The 22,347-nt window shown below is 33.2% G+C and overlaps 1 protein-coding gene across 2 annotated transcripts in view; it reads right to left on the bottom strand.

Moving 5' to 3' along the window:
* The window catches only part of LOC135831276 (tachykinin-like peptides receptor 99D), a 254,418-nt gene that overhangs the window by 219,083 nt on the left and 12,988 nt on the right, over positions 1–22,347 (bottom strand). The window lies entirely within an intron of this gene.

Genomic DNA, 22,347 nt, shown 5'->3' with positions numbered 1-22,347 from the left:
TTTGGACAAATGTTTGCAATGCTGATCCATTAACATTTACTTAACTTAAACATTATTTATGTACTCGTACCTACAGCAAAATATCGTTCCATTTCCATCATCTATAAGCTCAACCAACTCCTTTCTCAATTGAATTACCTCATAAATAATACATATTGATTGACTTAATCTCATAACTTCTAACCAATTTTACTTATTACCTAATACTCGACTAAATATTTTATAAGTTCAAATCGCCGGATTGGCATTCTTCCTCAAATCCACTTAGAACAAGACAATGAAAAAAGAAACACGCATAATATTCAACGGCTGCGATGTTGTAAAAGTATAAAACAAGGTTGGTAGAATTAAATTTATGTTTTGAAATTGCGGTTGAAGATAAATTTAATTTTGAAACCGCGTATACAACAAGATCCGATGTTATTTGTTTTTAATAATAGAGCATCATGCATCGAGACGATCACATACTGGAAGACGAATTTCCTTCAAGTTCGTGATTTCTGTACTTTATGAGTTGTACAAGATGATATGTCAAATCTTCCACACGCATAAATCAAAACTCCACGTACGACTCGAACACTCCTGACACTAATTTCATTTCACATGTGATGTTTATTATAGTATAAATAAAACAACACGAAATAGAATTTTTTAAACATTTAAAACATTGCTGCATTAGGCGCGAAATGAAGATTTTTTCATTTTACGAATCCAGCAACTCGTTCTCTAGATACAAGCGATTTACACAAACATATGGACGAATATTTTTATAAATAAATAATAAAAAAATTATCTTCGATGAAGTTTATCAACTTAAACGTACGCAGGGTAAAAGTCATACTTTTACTATCTTGACATTGTATCAAATGTTTACGCAGTTTTTTTCTTTTTATTTGCTCGAGTGTCCTTTTTGCAATTGCATTCAAGTTTATAGTCTTTTTATTTAGGTGAAAGAATTTGGTAGAAATAATTCGTAAACCCTCTTCGTTTCCTTATTAATTTGAATTTCCTTCGTTATAATTTGATTGAACTTTGTGTTCGAATAAATTAGGTATTTAGGTAGGTATATGTATCGACAAACTGGAAGTTGGGCTACCTATTCCGAGTCGTAAGATAGGCTGAAATAATATATGCAAACGATTATTAATGACTACATTAGATGTTGTAGACATGGTTTAAAGCACCGGAATTCACATTAGACTCACCTTTAGGCACGTTTCGATCAAGTTCGCATGTTTGCACAGGCTTTTATTTCTTCAAAACTCTAGGGCAAGGTTAACGGATACTCTTTCGTAACTGTAGCGTCAATCGAGCACTTCCACTCATAGGAAGTGTATTCGATAAGACTGGATACAGTTGCCAAATTATAAGAAGGGGAGAGGGATTTTGGAGTGTATATGTAATGAAGGTACTGGTAGGTACCTACCCATACTAGCTATGCGAGTTGAGGAAATTCTTTCGGCTATAATTTATCGAATTATTAAAATCGATAAAAATATAATTGAACGTGCCACTAATTTTGTTAAAATCAAGGTTAAAGTTATCACTCGTTCATTATCGTTGCACTGCACCTAAACATTAAATCACCAATGATAGTAATGCAGCTGGCTATTTTAAGAATAAGTGGATTATTTGAATTGAACCGCTGGCGTTTCATATTCGTAGGCGCAGAAAGAAAATATAATTTCACTCGATGGATTTTATGTCTTTATTATTGTACGAGGAGTTGGTGTTGTTTTTTGTATTAGGTATCGTTATGTGGACTACGTTACTAAAATTTGAGTTGACTCGAGTTCTTCGATTTTTTTCGAAGGAATGGATCTTCCTTTTGATTTCAACCTTCCAGAGAGTTGGAGGGAGGGTGAACTCGGGGTTGGAACGAATAAGAATTTTTTTCGATTCGAATCACGAATTAAAAAAAGATTTTGTGGTTCGTTATTCGCGAATCAATTTTACGAATCATGAACCGATTTTTGACACATTGATTTGAATGATGTAAGTACGGAATGCGAATGAGCAGTTCTGATTTGAATAGTGATTCGAAGTAAATTTATTCTTGTTCGTCTCTTTTCTGAAATGAATTGAAGCGATAAACGTAAATTAAACCACTAAGATACTCGTACCTTAGATACAATTCGAAATTATAAAAAAAAAAAAACATGAGTCAAACGGCATACTTAGAAACGTAAAAAATTGCTGATCACGATTTCACGAATTAATTGCTTCATTTTCTAAAATGATTCTAATCACGAATCCGAATCAAATTCAAATTGATTCGTATTCGAAAATAAACTTGAAAAAAAATCAGTTCACTTTCTGACATCATATCAGATTTTTAAAACTTGGAAAAAATTCTCATGTATTTTCGGTTCATGCCAGGTAGGTTAGTGACCTTGAAAATCCAGACAGACAGACAGACAGACAGACAGACAGACAGACAGACAGACAAGCACTCAGACAACTTAAACAGACCAGATGAGTAGACAATCGGTCTTGGTCAGCCGGACAGGCACTCAGACAACCTCAAGATGCCAAACAGACGGTTCAATGACCTTGAGAAGGCAAACAGACAACCTTGAGAGGCCAGCCAGACGGATCAATGACCTTGTAAGTCCATACAGACAGATCAATGACCTTAAAAAGCCGGGCATCCAACATTGAAAAGCTACACCAGGGTGTCTATCGGAATTTTTTGGCTTCAAAAAAATCACTGTCTTCCAAAATATTTTTACCCCCCGCCCCCCAGACCGATTTTTCATTTTTTGGTTTGAACTTTGTAATTTTTTACATTGAAGTAAGTACACGTTTTCATCAATTTGAAATCAATTCAACGATTTTATAACCATTGCTACTTTTTTCAAGTTGTTACAATTTCTCACGTGTACATGTTAAAAATACAAAATGAGCGAACTCGAAAAATTGACAAATCAACTACATATTTTGAGAATAAATATCCTTTCAAATATGAAAGATGAAGTTGTTTTTTTTTTATTTACTCGTATTTTTAGCAGTGATTTTTCAGGGTGTCTAGTCCAACAATATTTCTGAATAAAAAGCAGGACTTTAGCACGACATTTTTTAAACACTTGGGATTTTTCAAGAGGGGGGGGGGTGGACGAGGCAAAATTTTACATTAAAATTTTTCACTTTTCCAATGTCTTCAAACATCCCAAGATTTTTTTCAAGCAAGCGGATGTCGAGAATATAATTTAATCATTTCAAGTTTTCATTATATTTTCACCTTAAAGGTTCTTGTTACTGTACTGAAATTGGGCAAATGGAGAACTTTTTTCAAAATAAGCAACAAATTAGAAAAAAATTAATGGAACATTTGAACAACATTAATTGGAAAGAAATATACCAATTTTTTGAAAAATCTATCGAAAATTAGTATTTTGAGGGGTACAAAAACGTTGTTTTCTTGGGTGATGATGATGAATGAAGAAGTTCATTATTTTTGCTTCAAAATTTTCTAACTTAAATGATCATTTAAAAAAAAAAGATTAAACTTGAAAAAAAAGCAAACAAGCCCGAGTGAAGCGAGGCCAAGAAAGCTTTCAAAAATTCGTATTTCAAGAAGTACAAAAAAAGTTTTTTATGGAGGTAAAAGGAGCATTTTTTTGATTGAAAATTCGAACATTTCTTGAATTTGAACAATAAGTTTTCTACATTGAAAAAGAAGAGCAAATAGCCAGACAGCCAGAGCGAAGCGAGGGCAAAATTTTTCAAAAATAGGTAATTCAAGTTCTAAAAAAGTCAACAAACGAGCCATTTATGTGGAAAATCGGATTTTCCACTTTTTCTCATTTTTCACTACCTTTTAAGCAAAATTGTTGAAAATCACTACTTTTTCACTACTTTCACTACCGACTTTCAAAATCACTACCTTTTCACTACTTTCACTACTTTCACTACCTGGTAGACACCCTGTATACTGATGGGTCAATGACCTCACAAAGCCTGACAGATATATCAATGACCGTAAGAAGCCAGACACGTAGACAGACAACTTTGGACAGCCAGACAGGCACACAACAACCTTGGCCAGACAAGAATGCAGACAACCTTGAGAGGCCAGCCAGAGGAGTCAATGACCTTGAAAAGCCAGACAGCCGGACAGACAACAAAGCTACCAACCTTTTAAAAATTTATGAAAATTAACGTGTAGGTGTAATTTTCAAAAATGATTTTCTGACATCTTGTTGAAATGTTGACGTTCTAAAATTTTTGGAAAATCATCGAACAGAATAATAAATTATGCACGTAGAAAAAATGAAAATGAAAACTCTCCGTTTCTTGAAAAATTACCTTATAAGTCTCAGGATCTCTGGCCCAGCTCTCTGCACCACTGGTAAATTATTCTAAATTTTTCTGGGTAGTCTTCCACTTAAATTAATTTTCCCACTAATTTTCGTCAAAATCTACGAGTTTTTTGTCCGTTCTTATGCCTGGTAACTTCCTAAAAGAATCTTCAATGTATGAAAATTTCGAAGCTCACTCTTCCCCTCGCACCACCAGACCACCACACTTCCTGAAGTAGGTCTAGGTACTTCAAATCAGTTTATTCAAAGTTTCATGGGAGGAAAATTTTCGAAAAAAGCCTTTCTTTAAATACCTCTTTTAATATCAAGGTGCCTAGGTTTATTAAAATTTAAAATATAATAAACTACGAAAAAAAATATACTTAAGCGAATTTTCTCGTTAAAAACCAATCCAGAACAGGAGAAACTTAAACGTAATATGTAGCTTTTAAAACTTACTAAAATACCATTTCATTTTCCCCAAACACCTCGACGTTTAATTTTTTTCCTTAAAAATAATAGAAATTTAATTTTGCTCACGCCTTTAATTTTAAATTTTGGTGTAGCGCTTTTTTCACCGTCGAGTTTATTTCGTGATAGAGTTAATTGTAGTCCTACATTCTTAGTTCATTGGGGTAATAAACCGTACATTTTGTTTTTTTCATGCCCACTGAATAGAAAAAATATCGAAAATGATTTTTTCATCATGCGAAAACGCGTGGGTAACATTTTAACGCTGTTATTACAATTTTAAAATGCAAAATAAAACCTTTATCGTGTACATTTTGCTATAGTTAGTTACGTGACAAAACTAGGGTAGGATTTTCAAAAAAAAAAAGCAGCACAAACGTCGCGAGCAAAGAAAAGCTCAAAGTTTGAAATAATTAGAAAATTGGTACCTACGTTTTTCCAGTGTCATTTTCAGATGTTCAGGTGTGGGTGAGTCTGGGTAGTTTTTGGTTGAAATAAATTACCTATGTACTTATTGACAAAGGTCTTATTTACTCAAAAACTTTTTTTTTCAGCCCAATTATAACCAGCACGTGGTCGTGGTACGAGTATGTCTCTATTCGAAAGTAGGCTACAAGGAACCAAATTTGTTTAAATACCAATAAGCTCAGGTTACTTGGAATAATTTTCGTTTAAAATAAGTACCTACCTACCTACCTATCTCTACGTGAAAAATTCATCAAACGTGAGTAAATAGTCCTAATGGATAAAAGGAAATTGCCTAAAAGTCGCATTTTTTTTCGTTTCGGTAATTATTTAATTCAACTTCTCGTTTCGTGAAAGTGGCGTTCTTAATTTAAAAGCTTGGAACGATACATTGCCTACACGTAATTTGACGAAAAAAGTAACCTACCTACCGAAACAACTGCAGGATGAGCAACAGTTGACAAATTTCAAACAGCAACGACTTATTCGTAATTTATATAGAGGAAAAAACGCTCGATGCTTCAACATTGTATAAAATCTAAAAGGTAAATTACCCTTGCATTTTTTGTATTACGTTTTGTCGAATAACGTCACCGAAAATAATTTCATTGAAAATTGAAATTATTCGAGCAGAAGTGGACTCGTGAGTCGAGACGTGGACACTCGATTAAAAAAAAAGAGAGAGAGAGAATCACAATAATCTGTCACTAGGTCAACATCTTAAGTAACAACACATTTAACGCCAACGAAGTGCCGCCGAAAACAAATGGATCTTCGTTTACGTTACATTTGTACTGGTAGAATCCGCAAAATAATGGCAAAACGCCACAATGATGTTTACTTTAAATTAACGCGGACCATTAAGGTTTCGCCAGTGTAAAAGAGGATATTTCTTGTTAAATAACGTAAGTATCGCACGTAGGTATATGTAAATTACAAGATCGGAAGACTGGGCTTTTGAAAGAATTAAAATTCAACTTCCCATAAAGTACGACGCTTGTTTACCTAATCATTTTTTACACTAACTACCTACATATCATATCGCCCAGTGCACGTTCTACGAGTATGTCATGTCTATGTCTATAGGTACTATGTATATTTAGTGCTGGGTGCTATTAGCCTCACGCATCGTGCTAATGAACCAATTGCAATGTGTAGTGTACTGTACGTTGAGTCGAATTTTTTGAAATGACAGGTACTAAAAATTCATTCAACCGAACGAAGCATGTTGGTGAATTAGCTCGAGAATTGCTACGTGTTTAGCGTGCTATTTGAACGAACAGTACGTATTGCGACAGTTTATAATGCGAGCGAAATTGAAAAATTAATGGACGTATCCGCATACCTATTTCGTTTAAAATTGCCAATTTATTAGGTAACAGAGGGTAAAATAATGGATACTTGATAATCCGAACAGATTGATTGGTATATTTTGATAGGTAAGGTAAACCCGGGTGAGATGACGCACCATTCTTAGAATCGTCATAAATTCGGCAAAAATGACTCAAAAAATTTGATACTTCGTGAAAAGTACTACGTACAGGTTCTGTACCTGTGGCCCTGAACAATTTTTTTTTTGGTCAATAATTTTTCGATTTTTTTGAAAAATAAAAAAAAAAATTTTTTGGCCATCTCTCCCATGTGTATGGGTGAGATGGCTTATGGGATTTTGCATGTAAATAATTGAAAATGTATTGAAAATTTTTTTTTTTGAAATTTGAGATGAGCAGAAGTCACAGAAGTAGTCTTCTGTGTTGGATGTGTCTTGTGAGCTTAAATTTAAAAAATTCCATTAAAAAAATGAGAAGCATTATTATAACTATGAAATTTTCATAGGCCATCTCTCCCTGCACACATGTGCGGCATCTCTCCCATTTTGAGACTTTTTCTTTTTTCGTAAATTGATCTCGCAAATCATTTGATATTGAAAAAGTTGTATAGCTCAAATTAATCTATATTAAATGTACTTTCCATTGGACTATTTGAAAACCAATTTCAGAATGTATTTTGAATGAAAATTTTTGTTTTAAAAATCATGAAAATTGATTCTTCAAAAAATTTCATCACTTTTCAACTTCTAGGATTTCCACAGACCAAAATATGTTAGGTCGGCGAAATATTTTTGTTGCATGTAAGGTAGTTGGGTATAAGGTATGTTTCTACACGGTTGGATTTTCGAATCAGTGTTGCCAACATACCAAAATTGAAGGTGCGGCATCTCTCCCGGTGCGGCATCTCACCCGGGTTAAAGCTCTTTAATACAAGTATGGAAATAGAGTATGCTCTTAAGAAAGTCGTAGCATTTTACGTATGTGTTACGTACTGCGCATGGCAGGTTGGTGTCGTCACGCGGTGGTGGTGGGTGGAGCAACCAATGGGGTGCAACGTTGTACGTGAACAGCTGATTTGATGCGTGCTCGCCTGCTCGCGCACTGCGCAGTACGTAAAACTTACGTAAAATCCTATGACTTTCTTAAGAGTATAATCTATTTCCATACTTGTATTAAAGAGCTTTAACCCGGGTTTACCTTATCAGTGCACGCATAAATGTCATTGAATCGATTTCCTTCGCAACAATGATCTAATCTAACGTAAAATGTAAAAGCTGAATGAGAAATTTTTGTATCGATCGATGAAATGATCCAGGCTTCTACACCTCCTTCATAATTTATTAAAGACGTAACGATATCTATCCTGCTACGAATTATACGAATCTGTGGGACTGTCCAGTTAACCACATACCTTAGTTGATTCAAGTGTTGGGAATAATCGATTATTTTGAAAATCGATGATTTCGATTACGATTATTTTTCCAATCGATTAATCGACAAAAATTTACAAAAATAATCGATTATTAATCGATTAATCGATTAATTTTTTAAGTAGCGCAGAGTAGAGATAAAGGAAAATTTTCCACAAAAAGTTTCTGGAAATTTATGAAGGAAATGTCTGGTCTCTTAAAAATGATAAATTTCCATGGGAATTTATGAAAAAAAGGTGTTGTAAATTGTCAATTGTGAGAAAATCATAAAAAAAGTTTGAATTTTTTCGAAGTATTCTAGAAAAACATAAGATTTAACCTCAAAATACATAGTATGAATCAATTTTTACGTTTTTTTCAATATACTTTTTTTTACAAGTGCCAAAGTATTGAGAATCATTGTAAAATTTTGCAGAAAAACTCGTAAAAATAAGAAAAATCCGATTAATCGATTATTTCTGAAATAATCGATTAATCTGACGATTTTTCAAATAATCGGATAATCGATTATCATCGATTATTTTTGCCGATTAATCGTCCATTTCGATTAATCGATTAATAATCGCGCAACACTATATGATTCAGAATTTCTGCGTAAAAAATTCGTCAAAAGACATGAAGTTTTTTTTTGTAAATTTCCAAATTTAATTTGAATGTTAAGTTTCAAAGTTGAAAGTTTTCACTTCTGCGAATTATTTCCCTTCATCCACTATCCATCCTATGCCAAGACAAACCTTTTTTGACCATGATACTTCGATTTTGCTCAGATTTTTCTCATTGTCAATATAGGGTGTCGATTCCTCTGATCGAACAAATTGAAGACCCACCCATCGTTCCATCTCTGAACCCCCCTCCCATTCATTAAGAATGGCGTACCTGGACTTGAATAGAATCTTTTTAAAAATTGGATACCTACCTCGACCTCCTTGACTCCTGTATTATAATCTGTGAAATTTAGATGCTCGTTGTAAGATTTATAAGGCTTGCAGGCTGCAGCGTATTGAAAAAGTAAATTCAAATTCAAATTAGCACCTCTAAAAATCTAAGAAACTACAAGTCACGATTTTTACCAAAAATTAAGGGATTTGTTATTCTCACATACAGTTAGCAACCTACGCGAACGAATCAACTTGAATGAAACGTTCACTGTTCACTCACTTATCAGGTTATCTTTTCGATGAACTTAGTACATAAATCGCTAATTTTGTTGGAGAAAGAATGATGTTATTAAAATTAATAATTTTGCGACTGAAACAACGTAATTAAAACTATTTGAAGATGATGTATTGATGTAGTACAAGTTTTATGATCACAACATCTGATTGAATTTTCACTCTAATCGCTCTCAATTAACAAAGATGTATTCTTGTTTTTGTCATCTTGATTCATACATTTATCGTTTTGCATTCAGTATAGGCACACTAAATTTACGGAGGAATGTCGGCAAAATGAGAAGTCAAATGAACTATAGAGATGAGAATCTGGGTGTATAATTTCTGAAGTTTGTTTTAGATGATTGCAATCACTGCAATCAGGAATAGAGTTCGAACCAAAGTGGAATAATTAGATCACTATAGGGTACAATAGGTACTGTATTTACTTTACCTCTGATCTTTCAACTAATTCAACTTGAGCAATAGCAAATAACAAGTACCTAGTAGTAGATCAAATTGAATGAGTGGGGTTGAAAATGAAATGCTGAAGTAGTGAAGTATCATTATCGTCATAATCCTCAATGGAAAATTTAGAAGAAAATATGCGTAATTAGATGATGTTGAATGTTGGTCTTTTCTTTATTATCTTGCTAAATCCCCTTCCAATTCCCCTCAAAAATTAGATAAACTCCATAGCTGCAAGTTGCAAGTTGCAACTACTTAGTTAGTAATAATAATTACTTATTAAAATATAAAATTACATCAAATTTTCATTCCAAAAACATTCCGCTAAGTTTATCCATTGATGGAATGATTGATGTTTCGTTTGATGATACGATTACGATTTTGCACTTGGATGTTGGATTGATGTTTGTATGTAAAAAAGGAACGAGTTTGAGCGTGAATAAGAGATAAGGTTGCTAACTGTATGTGAGAATAACAAACCCCAAAATGAATCATAGATTCGTTCGCCAATGATTCATTATTTATGAATAAATTCGTTCGCGAATAATTCACAAAAAATAATTCAATTCGTTCGTGAATGATTCACCAAAAATTGAGTGAATGAATCGATTCGTTCGCGAACGAGTCACTTATACGAATCAATTCGTCCGCGAATAATTCACTAAAAATTATTCAATTTTTTCGCGAATGACTCATCATAAATTGAGTAAATGAATCGATTCGTTCGCGAACGAGTCACTTATACGAATCTATTCATTCGCGAATGATTCATCAAAAATTGAGTGAATGAATCGATTCGTTCGCGAACAAGTCACTCATACGAATCAATTCGTTCGCGAATGATTCATCAAAAATGAGTAAATGAATCAATTCGTTCAAAAACGAGTCACTTATACGAATCGATTCGTTCGCGAACGAGTCACTTATACGAATCAATTCGTTCGCGAATGATTCATCAAAAATTGAGTAAATGAATCGATTCATTTTCGAACGAGTCACATATACAAATCAATTCGTTCGCGAATGATTCATCAAAACTTGAGTAAATGAATCGATTCGTTCGCGAACGAGTCACTTATACGAATCAATTCATTCGCGAATGATTCAGTAATCACTGATCAACTCGTTCGCGAATGATTCACCTAGAAATCAATCAATTTGTTCAATCGCCAATCGTTCGTAAATGATTCTATTCGATTGTAAACAGATCAATTTGCTGTACAAGTCTTTCAAAAAAAGCGAATCAATTCGTTTGTAAAATATTTTTATTTAGAGAAAAGTCGGTCTTCTCAGGTTAAATGCGTAAATGTTTTTTTATTTTTTATTTACTTTTTTTGCAATTTGAGACCTTATTAAATTGACACGCCACCCCTAATGATTTTCAAATTTTTTTTCTCAAAATTTGACTACAATTTGGAGAGTGAGAAGGTACCATTGACATCAGAGCAGTAATAAAAATGTTGGAAAAAAATGTTCAATATGTTACCCTAAATTACGGTAAAGTAAGTATAAAGCTCCAAATTTGCTTAGAAACATTAACTGGAGCTGCATAAAAATATAATGAAACTCCTCCTTCAGTCTTTGTGAGATACAGGCGTGAAATCTTTTTCCCCCTCCTCCTCTTCTTCAACCTTCGCCTGCTCTTCAAGAGACCTAAGCATCCAAAAAATTGATTTTATTTTTAGATTTTGGGATAGTGAAAATTCGTCACCATGTTCCCTAATGTTTCGGACTTGATAATAATATTTTACCGAAATTTTATCAAATTACTTACCTATCAGTAATTTACTGGAAATTATCAGAATTTTACTGAAAATTACCAGTAATTTACTAGATAAAAATTATCAGTAATTTCTCAAAATAATCGAGAGCACTCCAAAGAAAACTTTTTGTTAAAAAAAATAGGATATCAGAATTCATCACAATTTTTTCCAAATTCCAAATATTCACTTTTCAGCAGTTGATCTTATATTTAAAAAAAAGAAAAAATTGACATTTTACCCGTTTTCCTTGCTCTTATTTCAAAAGTCAAATTAAAGGTGAATTTAATAGATAGGTATTGAATAGTTGATAATACATATAAAAACAGGTGCGTTTTTTTGAAATTATACAACTGAAATTTTATGTTAGGTAAAAAACATTACCTTCTTTTTTTGTCTTTTAAAAATTCTATTCACCTCATCATTAAAATTTTAGTAGAAGCAAATTATTTCCAACTGACGAGTTCGAAAATTTCGGAGCTGTTTGAAAAAATTTCTGTAGCGATGTCAAAATGGCGAAGAAGAGAATGTATTTGGACGAGTTGAGGGCACCTTCTACGTTGTCCTGAATTGTATATTCAAATGTTCTTGGAAAGAAAATACCCATTAATTATTTCCTGGAAATTTCGAATCGATTCGAAAAGTTTTAGGTTGTGACCTAGGCATCAAATCTCCAACAGTAAAATTTGAACCAAAAAATTCAGTTTTTTTGACCAATGCTTCTAAAATATTTTGGCAGCAAAAAACATCAAAATTTATCTACACTTTTTTTGATTTTTAAACAAAAAAAATCCAACAACGAACAAGTCCGAATAAATACTTTCTAACCCTTCCTTTGCCCCCATACAACCTGTTGCACATAAAGGAAAGGCTGTTGAATTAGATAAGCCTAAATTAAAAGAAGGAAAATAAAAATGAAACCAAGCTTCAAAAATAAACTTCCTCGTTTAAAAAAAAAAAATTAATTTAAATTTAAAAAATAAATAAAAAGTTAAACAACTCTTATTCTAATGTTGGAGGGATGAAAAATGCAGTGAAATTGATTTTCAAGGAGCTGTCAACTGTCAACATCACATTCGCTATTTTCAGTGCATCGATAAGGTAATTTTTATTTTAAAAATTTCATATTTGAGAAAAGCTTGCCTATATGCAGCACCAACAGGTACACGACCCTCACAAATATCCAGTCTTCTAAGTACTCAACTTTCTCGTGTTCAAAAAAAGCTTGTTAAAAGCATTAACATTATTTATTTGATACTACCAGCATATTTTTTAGAACCAAAATTCTCAGCAGGAGTACTCGATATTACCAAGAACCCAGTACACTCAATTTATCAATAGGTAACAGCATTTGTCCACTTTATAAAATCCAAAAGTCTGGATTACATACCTACGTTTAACAGCATTGCTCAAAATGAAACTTAAATTGAACTAAATCTAATACCTATGTAGCTAAATAGACACTATTAAAACGTAAACATGTATCACACGTCCTGCTTCCACGAGTAAGTACCTACCTACCTACCTATATAAAATAGTAAAGAAAAAACAATACAACACTCTCAAGATATCCCAACCTAATCCTCAAGTGATGAGTACGAGTACCAGATTTATAATGAGAAAAATAATCGATTGTAAACAGAAAACTTTATACTCGCGAGTAAAAACTTTTCATTACAGCAGCTTCGTTAAATGGAGTAAATATTTACTTGAAATACCGCAGATACCAACCCAATACCCATATCTGACCATTGACATACATATTATCAAGCATTTATTTTTCCATTATTTTTAAAAGCGTTCGTTAAGTCGTCGCCTATAATATCGCAAAATGAAGAATTCAATTTCCCATCTCAACATTAATAAGTACTATTTCTCTCTTCAAATGCAGCTATTTGAAGGTTTCCTCTAGTGGCATATAAGGTGAAAATGGTGTTTTAATTATAGCCGAGTAATAGGAAATTGTCGGATATTTACGCGGCAACATCTTTAAATAAAATTTATTTCAAGTAGCGCGATATCGCATTGACAGGTAAGGGTAACCTATAGGTACAAATACGATTATACTGATAAGTAACGAAAGAAACCCAAATATGGCCATTCGGAAAATATATTAAAATCGCACAATAAAATTGATATCGTGTAACCATAGATGGATAATTCGTATTTCCTGATATGCCAATTTATTATAACACGAAGGAATGCTACATTAAATATAGGTAAGTATTCATAGTACGAGGTAGGTATATCTAAGATAAATCCAGAGACCAGAGATGATACAAATCGTGAACCATATTATATTATCCCATAGGAATAAACGAAAGATATTAATTCAAAATAGGTAACTTCGTTTTAAGAAATATTTAGCTATGGATCAACAACTAGAGCAAGAAAAAAATTTACCTCATATTTCAGTATCATTCTCAAGGTTAACGTAAAAACACTTGGCGTTTCTGTGGCGTCGAGATACACACAAACTATGTATTTTTATTAAGGCAATTAGCTAATAACCATCGATATACATATACGTATAAGTTCATGTGGTGAACCCTCCTTAATAATTAAAACATTTTCTTCGCCAGAGCAAAAAAAAAACAGTCTGAACGAATTTGAATCTGGTATAGAGGTATATAAAATGTTGATTTAATAATAAAAAATAAAAAAAAACACTAATCTAATGTGTAAGAATTTATAATCAATAGGTGCAAATTATAATTATATTTCTTACAATTATACCCGCAGTAGGGATTATTTTTGCGCCCATTAATTATAAATGGACGTATAGATATAGGTACTCGTGATAGAGATGTCACAGTGCAAATTTATCATTGCTTCGGTCTAGGAAACATATTTGCAATGGACAGAATATTTATTTATTGCCTGCATGTAGTTTGGAAAAAACTAGGTATTTTGTGATGTGTTCATTTGAGTCCATTTTTTCTGTTTGTTCAAATGGTGAAATGCAATTGTTGTAATTAAACAGTTCTGAGCGATGCTGTAGATGAATAGGCAGTTGAAAATAATTGAGAAACGTTAGTTATAATATTTCATAAAATTCATTTTAAATTGCAAAAACTTCAACTCACTGTTGGATTTATTTAATAAAGATCTTTAATGGTCTTTAATGAGACAGTTTCATAAACTTAATAAAACTTTTCCACGAACGATTCTCTGTAGACAATTCTTATATTTCTATCTCTTGTTCGAATAATCGTCCTCGTATTTTTTTAAGAATGTGAATGATAGATTTTCTCCAAGTGATTGATAGACGGTAAGTTTTTCAAAAATTTTAATTTTTTACTCCTTGCACCGATTTCAATCAAGTTCCTAACTTAGCTAATTTAAATTTTATACCAACAATACCATGTACACGTAGTAGTTGGAAGTTTAGGCATTATAAATTATTACAACTCGTCAATAAAACTTCGAAATCGTACCACATCAAAATAGAACGAGTAACTCCTAAGGTCAAAAGCTTTTGGTTTGTGGTACTGCATTCCTTCAAGGTTTTTTTTTTTTTAGAATCAAGAACATTTAACCACAAAATTTTTTAAAATACCAGGGATGTAACCAAAAAAGGGTCATTCCATGCCAAATCGGCGGATTTTTGCACGAGTGGTCTTCGATTTTTTTCAAAATCAGATCATTTGTAGAGGTCATCAAACGATGACGAATGACGCAAACCGGACATTTTTTCGATTTTTTTTGACGGAGCTGTGACGCTTCAAAGTTCTCCAAAATGGCCGAAAATGGAAAATTTCAGTTGCAAATTGCTCCGGTTGTACCTGGTATAGAATTTTGAACTTTTTTTCAAATTGTAGTACTTTGAGAGGGTAATCGACGAGTGATGTCAAAATCAGTGTTGCCACTTTTAAAAACCTAAAAAAGTCGATTTTAAAACTTATAATTTAAATATAACCATGATGTCCGCCAGTAAAAATTCTGAAAAAATTCTCAGTTTTAGTCCTATTTATGTAGAATAACATATCAAAAAATTGGAGGGGCCTTTTTTTTCATTTTCGAGAAAAAAAAATTACAAGTTTTACAATTGCTGCAAAAGTACCATCAGAAACCTAAAAAAATGAAAATTTTTGCATTTTTGAAATACTTTACCAATGTGTGGACGATAATGTGAAAAAAATCCCCCTCCCCCCAATTTGTCGACAAATTGACGAAAAATGCATATATTTCACTCTTGAAATAAAAATTTATAGCACGGAAAATGTCAATTCGTTTGCAAATGGGGGGGAGGGGGATTTTTTTCACATTATCGTCCACACATTGGTAAAGTATTTCAAAAATGCAAAAATTTTCATTTTTTTAGGTTTCTGATGGTACTATTGCAGCAATTGTAAAACTTGTAATTTTTTTTTCTCGAAAATGAAAAAAAAGGCCCCTCCAATTTTTTGATATGTTATTCTACATAAATAGGACTAAAACTGAGAATTTTTTCAGAATTTTTACTGGCGGACATCATGGTTATATTTAAATTATAAGTTTTAAAATCGACTTTTTTAGGTTTTTAAAAGTGGCAACACTGATTTTGACATCACTCGTCGATTACCCTCTCAAAGTACTACAATTTGAAAAAAAGTTCAAAATTCTATACCAGGTACAACCGGAGCAATTTGCAACTGAAATTTTCCATTTTCGGCCATTTTGGAGAACTTTGAAGCGTCACAGCTCCGTCAAAAAAAATCGAAAAAATGTCCGGTTTGCGTCATTCGTCATCGTTTGATGACCTCTACAAATGATCTGATTTTGAAAAAAATCGAAGACCCCTCGTGCAAAAATCCGCCGATTTGGCATGGAATGACCCAAAACAAATTACAAGTAAAACACATTTTTCAATTTGAAAAAAAAAAATTTACAAAAAATGTTACCTACCAATGTGTTATTTGTAATTCACACAAAAAAAACTGGAAAGGAAGATTTAAGAGCGTTGACCCAAAAAATTTTAGCTCCTCTAACAAAAATTTGATAACTCTATAATGTTGTGGATTTGCCAAGACACCCCAAAAAATTGCATACACTCGTGAATAGCTACCTGAATAAACAATTTAAAATGACCGGTTACTCCTTCCCTCTCTCTCAAAAAGCAAATGGGAATTAAAATGGACTTCGAAATGCGATAAACTACAAGTCTACAACTGCCAAGTTGCATTATATTTTTCGAAATTTTATTTTATTTTTATTTTAATGGAGGCTCCAATTTAATATTTTTTCAGCGCTAACCTAATTTTTTGGGGGGAGGGGGGTGGGGGAGGAATTGTACTTAATTTTATTCTGATTCATTTCTGAGAAAACATTGCTGTAAAGCTCATGCCTTGGATTTGACATTTTTTTTTTTTAAATTGGTCAACATAACAGTAAAAATTAAGAGTTTTATTGAGTCTGTTTAGACTGTTTCAACTTTCAAGAGATTCGTTTTCAAAAAAATACCATTAAATGTTGAGAAATAACGGGTTACCTTACAAAAAATGGACTCTCAAGACGCCTGTAAAATATAAGACTATAGAAAAGATCATCAACAAAATTTAAATCACTCGAGTAGGTAATCGAATTTTTGGTCATTTTTCGCAATTTTATCTCAAAATCTGAATCTGAAACATACCTACTCTTTTATTTGAAAAAAAAAAAAAAAATGAAATGAAATGAGACCACCAATGAAGTTTTTAGTTGCCAAATTGATTTTTTTTTAAAGCAAAATAGCAAAAATAGCATCAAAGTTTCTACAACTTCTCCTTCTCCAATTTAAAAAAAAATTTGAAGAACCTACATTTAAGATTTACTTATTTGCCAGTTTCATTAAATTTTATTTCGTTTTTCCTCCTAGATCAACAATCATCATTGGACCTACACTATCTGTCTACCTACTTACAGATTATCCTTATTTGGCTTACGCAATAATAGGTAAATTTAGAAAAACCCCACAATTTTAACCTATTGCATTACCAGATATAGGTGCATATTTATATGAAAAAAAAGGAGTAATCAAATCCGCAGGCTCAAATGAACCATTTTAGCATCAAAGTGAAGAATAATTTGTTTATTTTGACCTCCGTTTCAACGTGAGTAAACGCAGGTACTTATATACCTACCAGTTTTGTTTAAAAATTTTATGGTAATGATTATTCTTAAATGAAAATTTATGTTTTTTAATTTCGTACAAATTCTCGTGATATAATGGTACGTACACGAGTATAGATAATGTAATGTTGACACGCAAACCGGTTGGAATCAGATTACCAACGTGTTGTATCACTGTATCGTGGTAGGTTAGCTTAGGTGTTCTCTTTCAATTAAATAAAAGCAAAATCATCGATTATAAAATTCCATTTCCATCTCCTTTTACGCATCTTTTTGCATCGTTCACATTTAAAACCTTGAAAAAGTAACGAAAAAGGTATAACATATTGCCTGAACTGCAGATATACCTACCATCGATAAATTTTATGCATCCGAGTAATAGGAACTTTCTTTCAAAAAAAAAAAAAAAAAAAACCAACATACATTGTACGTAATTCAGGAACTTAGACACGAAAAAATTTCCAGCACTTTGTGTATAAAAATATGCCCACCACGTCATTGGAAATTTTTCATATCGAATCAGTTTCATTTCAATCCAATGAAAAGATATGTATGAGAAAATGTAGTGGAAATGCTCGGTATAATGCTTAATGCTAAAAGAACCCATCACATTTGGATGAGAATGGAGAAAGAGAAAATTCAATAAGTAGATGTAGATTTTATTGATATGCTGTAACGCTTAAACAACATAGTGGAAGATTCTTAAACGGTAAACGTAAAGGTCATATATCTAGTCGGCGATTTTGCACGTTTCAGTAATTTCAAAGGAATTAATTGAATTCAAAATAGGAAATTTATTCGTATATCCATTGCGATTATTAAGTTTTTCTTTACTATATGAGATTCCGATTCTTGATTGAAGGGATTATGCTCGAACAATTTTAAGCAGAGAATACGTACGATGAGTATGAATAGCGATATTTCTATTTTAATGCACATCTAGGATATGTTTTGAATGCGGAAAGTATATGTATACGGTTCTAATCCCCGTACATTTGAAATAGCAGATCGTAATTTTACCAACTTTATTATTTGTTTTTATACGTTTTCGTCGTAATCGAACACCACATAATGTACTTACTTAAGCACGATCGAATAATTTCGAACAAAAAAATTAATGAATAATAAGCGAAGTGATTATTTTTATAATCAGCGGCAATTAATCTAAAATCGAGATTCTCATCTTCTAGTAAAATTCCAAAAAATAAAGAAAAGTTTACAAATTTTATTCGTTCCAGTATAAATGTCGACAGTGTCGTAAAAGTTGTTACTTTTTCATGGCATGTTTCTCTATAAAAGACGACCCCTTCTCTGGTCTTCTTCTGCGCTATAAACATGCAGATTCGACGATTAACTTTTAACTGCTGTAGGCTATTAATCAGACTTAGACAGTGAATTCCTCTCCATTCTTTCTTAAGAAACGTTAGGAAAATTTAGCCGGCAATTAGTAACTTTGCTGTCGGTATTGAAAATAGAAATAACACAGATTTTCAATTTGTCTAATTATAGTAAACGTTCGAGTTTTTCGAATTAATATCGATTAATATCTCGGGTATAGTTTTTCAAAAAATTCGTAATTAGGTGTTTCAGTTTAGTTTGCAAAAGCAACTTTTTGCTGGGAAATTAAAAGTAAAAGTGTTTGTAAAGTAGTTGGTACCTTTGGGCTTTCAGGTGTTATCGATTTAAATGACAAAATTACTAATTAATCAGGTATAGGCGCGAGTTGATGTTTTTAATGGTCGTATTAATATGTCTATTTCGAAAGGAAACGGGTGGTCAATCAACACCAGACTTTCTGGTAAAAAATTACTATTTTATGGTGAATTTTTAAAATTAGAAAACTTGGAAAAAATTAAAAATTTCTAACATTTTTACAAATAGGTAAGTAAAGTAGGTATTATTAAACTTGTGATAAATTGAAAAAAAAATAAATCTTTAATATTCAGAGCACTTGACTGATTTTAGAATATTTTGTATCAACATTATGGTCAGATTTTTGAATGAATAATTCGTGACATTATAATTATGGAACTTTTAAAAACTTTGAAAAAAATAACCAATTATTGAAATAGTTGATAACTTAAAATTTAGGAATCAATATCTGAGTAATCTGACATTACCAATTCAAACTGTCAAAAATGATGTTTTCACATTTTGTCAGTTTTTTTTTTATTAGGTAAGTATTTGAAATTCTAAACCTTTACCTAGTTGATTTTAGCAAAAAACAATGGCCATCCCTACTCTCTGATATTTTCACATCACGTATACCAACCCACAATGCAGTACCTTGTACTAAGAGGGATAAAAGAGAGATCCTACCACCCAGTCGGGCCTGCCACTGTGGGTCATCTACTCTACTGCCCTACAGTGATTACCTACTGATGGGCCAAATAACCCAGGCTGGGGTGGAAAAAATTCTCAAACAACCTGAGAAGAAACTAGAAAAGAAAATCCAATACTCCAACTGGCCAAAGATAGAGACCAAATCAAATGGGATCTTCACCCTGGAGGAATTAAGAGGATGATCTGTTGAGACAATAGATGATTTCAATGAAACGTCACAGTGATGTCAATTGACGGACAGCTGTGCTGTGATTGGCTGGTTTCATTATCAACAAACAAATTTGGCCCTCAATTAGCATTATGTTAAATGGGGAGAAACTCACTGTTCAAGGACACGTGGAAGGAAAGAGGTCACGAGGAAGATCGCCCACAAGGTACACATAAAGCAGGCTACAGGACTCACTCTGGGAGAGTGTACCAGAGAAGCTGAAGATAGGGGAAGCTGGAGGGGGCTAGTTGGAGACACTCCATAGTCGTGATGCTCGGATTCGAGTGAACGACAAAGAAGAAGAAATGGGGAGTTTAAAATCTATAAAGAAATAAGGAAAACGCTTGTTAAATTCGGATTCTGCGTTGAAAAAGACCCTAAAATCATACAAGCTTTCTCCTTATTTCTTTATAGATTTTAAATTCCCCATTTAACGTAATGCTATAGACACTGGACCTGCGTATAAGGCAACCAACTGCAGGCTGAGGGGAACGGAAACGGTAAGGAAATCTTGAGTAACGCCAATTTATCCCGCTGGGTGATCTTGGCAGCGCTGTACTTCAATTTTGCAGGCAACAGGGAAGAGGGAGGGTTGTGTAGTCCGCGAGGTACTCCTGACTGCGCGCGCAGCCAGGAGTTCCTTCCGGACTACACAACCCTCCCTCTTCCCTGTTGCCTGCAAAATTGAAGTACAGCGCTGCCAAGATCACCCAGCGGGATAAATTGGCGTTACTCAGGTTTTTTTGCCAAGATGGCTGCCAGTTGGTTGTCTTATACACAGGTCCAGTGTCTATACGTAATGCTAATCAAGGGCCAAAAACGTTGTCAAAAGCACTTTCGAACAATTGTCGCTATACCATTAGCCAATCACGTTGCAGCTGTCCATCAAGTGACGTCATTGTGACGTTTCATTGAAATCGTCTAGATACCCACAGTTTGCCTTGGCCCATTGTGTCAGCCAAGACTTCAGGCCGTCAATCAAGGACTTTGTAACAACGATGAAAGCACTGGCTGCCAAGTGCGACCAACTCAAGATCAAAAAGATAGCGGTACCAAGACTAGGGTGCAGTCTGGATAAACTGGAGTGGCCAACAGTGAAGCAATCCATCATCGAATGCTTCAAGGACCACTCAGTTACTGTTACAGTATGCATCCCAAAGGAGGAACAGCTTCAATCCTGATCTACCAACCAAACATTGACTGGAAGAAGCCCTGTAAATAACCCATTAAAATGCATTACCTCAAGCTGTAAATAACTATGTTAAGTCAGATTTTTCAAAACCTATGCATGCCCTACTTAAAAATATATTTTTCCCAAAACCATAAGCTTAAATAAATTTAGTGTGGGTCGTGGGTTTCCTTCTTTCTTGTATTATAATGCTGTACATATTATTTGCAAAATAGACTAAGTTGAGATAAGTAATCGTACCTATTTCCCTAAATTTTTCAGCCTAAAGTAATTAGTCATATCTAGTATTGTACTCTTCAAGTCTGATGTGAGAGGCTGGTGTGAAGCCCTTAGCAAGTGCACCGGCCTCCTCGCAAAAGTTCCCCCATATCCAAAACTCGTGTAATGCAAAGGGGAGACCAACACTTGTTGACCCCCCCCAGGCATCAAATTCTCCTCCCTAAAATCCTTTTCCCAAGATGGGTTGGGGGACTCAGTCTACCTGATGGGCATGCATGAATACGAAGCCTGGTAGGGTGATTGGGCCCTTGGCAACTGCCTAGGGGGTATGGGTCGTGGTGGACAACCCTTATTTCCCCCTCCCCCTCCCCCTCCCCACCGCATCTTAGATCTAGGATTAGGAATAAATTAAGATATTACATTTTGTTTAGATTTAGTATTCAATTTAAGATGTAAATAAATAAATATGTTTATTTGAGAAAACCCCCGGCACGTTGTGTGTCCCAAAAAATAAAAAAATAAAAAAATTTCCATGATTTGAAACTTTTCTTGGAGAGGAGACTGTACACTCATTTTTTAGCTTGATGATTTTTTCTGGTAATTTACTGATAATTTTTTGGTAAATCACTGGTAATTTTTGGTTGTACATTGGTATTTTTGGATAAATTACAAGAACATTTTTAGAAACAGTTGGTAATTGACTTCTAACTCTGAGAAATTACTGGAATCAAAAACTTTTCATAAATTACCTGAAACAAATTTTGTTCGACATTAGAACCTCAGGAACTTGGAAAAAATTACGATGAATTCCTAATATTTTATTTTTGTCAGAGTTTTAAAGACTTAAAAACATTTTTGATCAATTCAATTTTTTTTTTTATTTTATACTTAATTAAGTAACTTGACTGGGTACTTTTCTAA

Source organism: Planococcus citri, chromosome 1, assembly GCF_950023065.1.
Source record: "Planococcus citri chromosome 1, ihPlaCitr1.1, whole genome shotgun sequence".
Taxonomy (NCBI): domain Eukaryota; kingdom Metazoa; phylum Arthropoda; class Insecta; order Hemiptera; family Pseudococcidae; genus Planococcus; species Planococcus citri.
The sequence above is the reverse complement of the archived record's forward strand: the minus strand, read 5'-3'. Positions and strand labels throughout refer to the sequence as shown.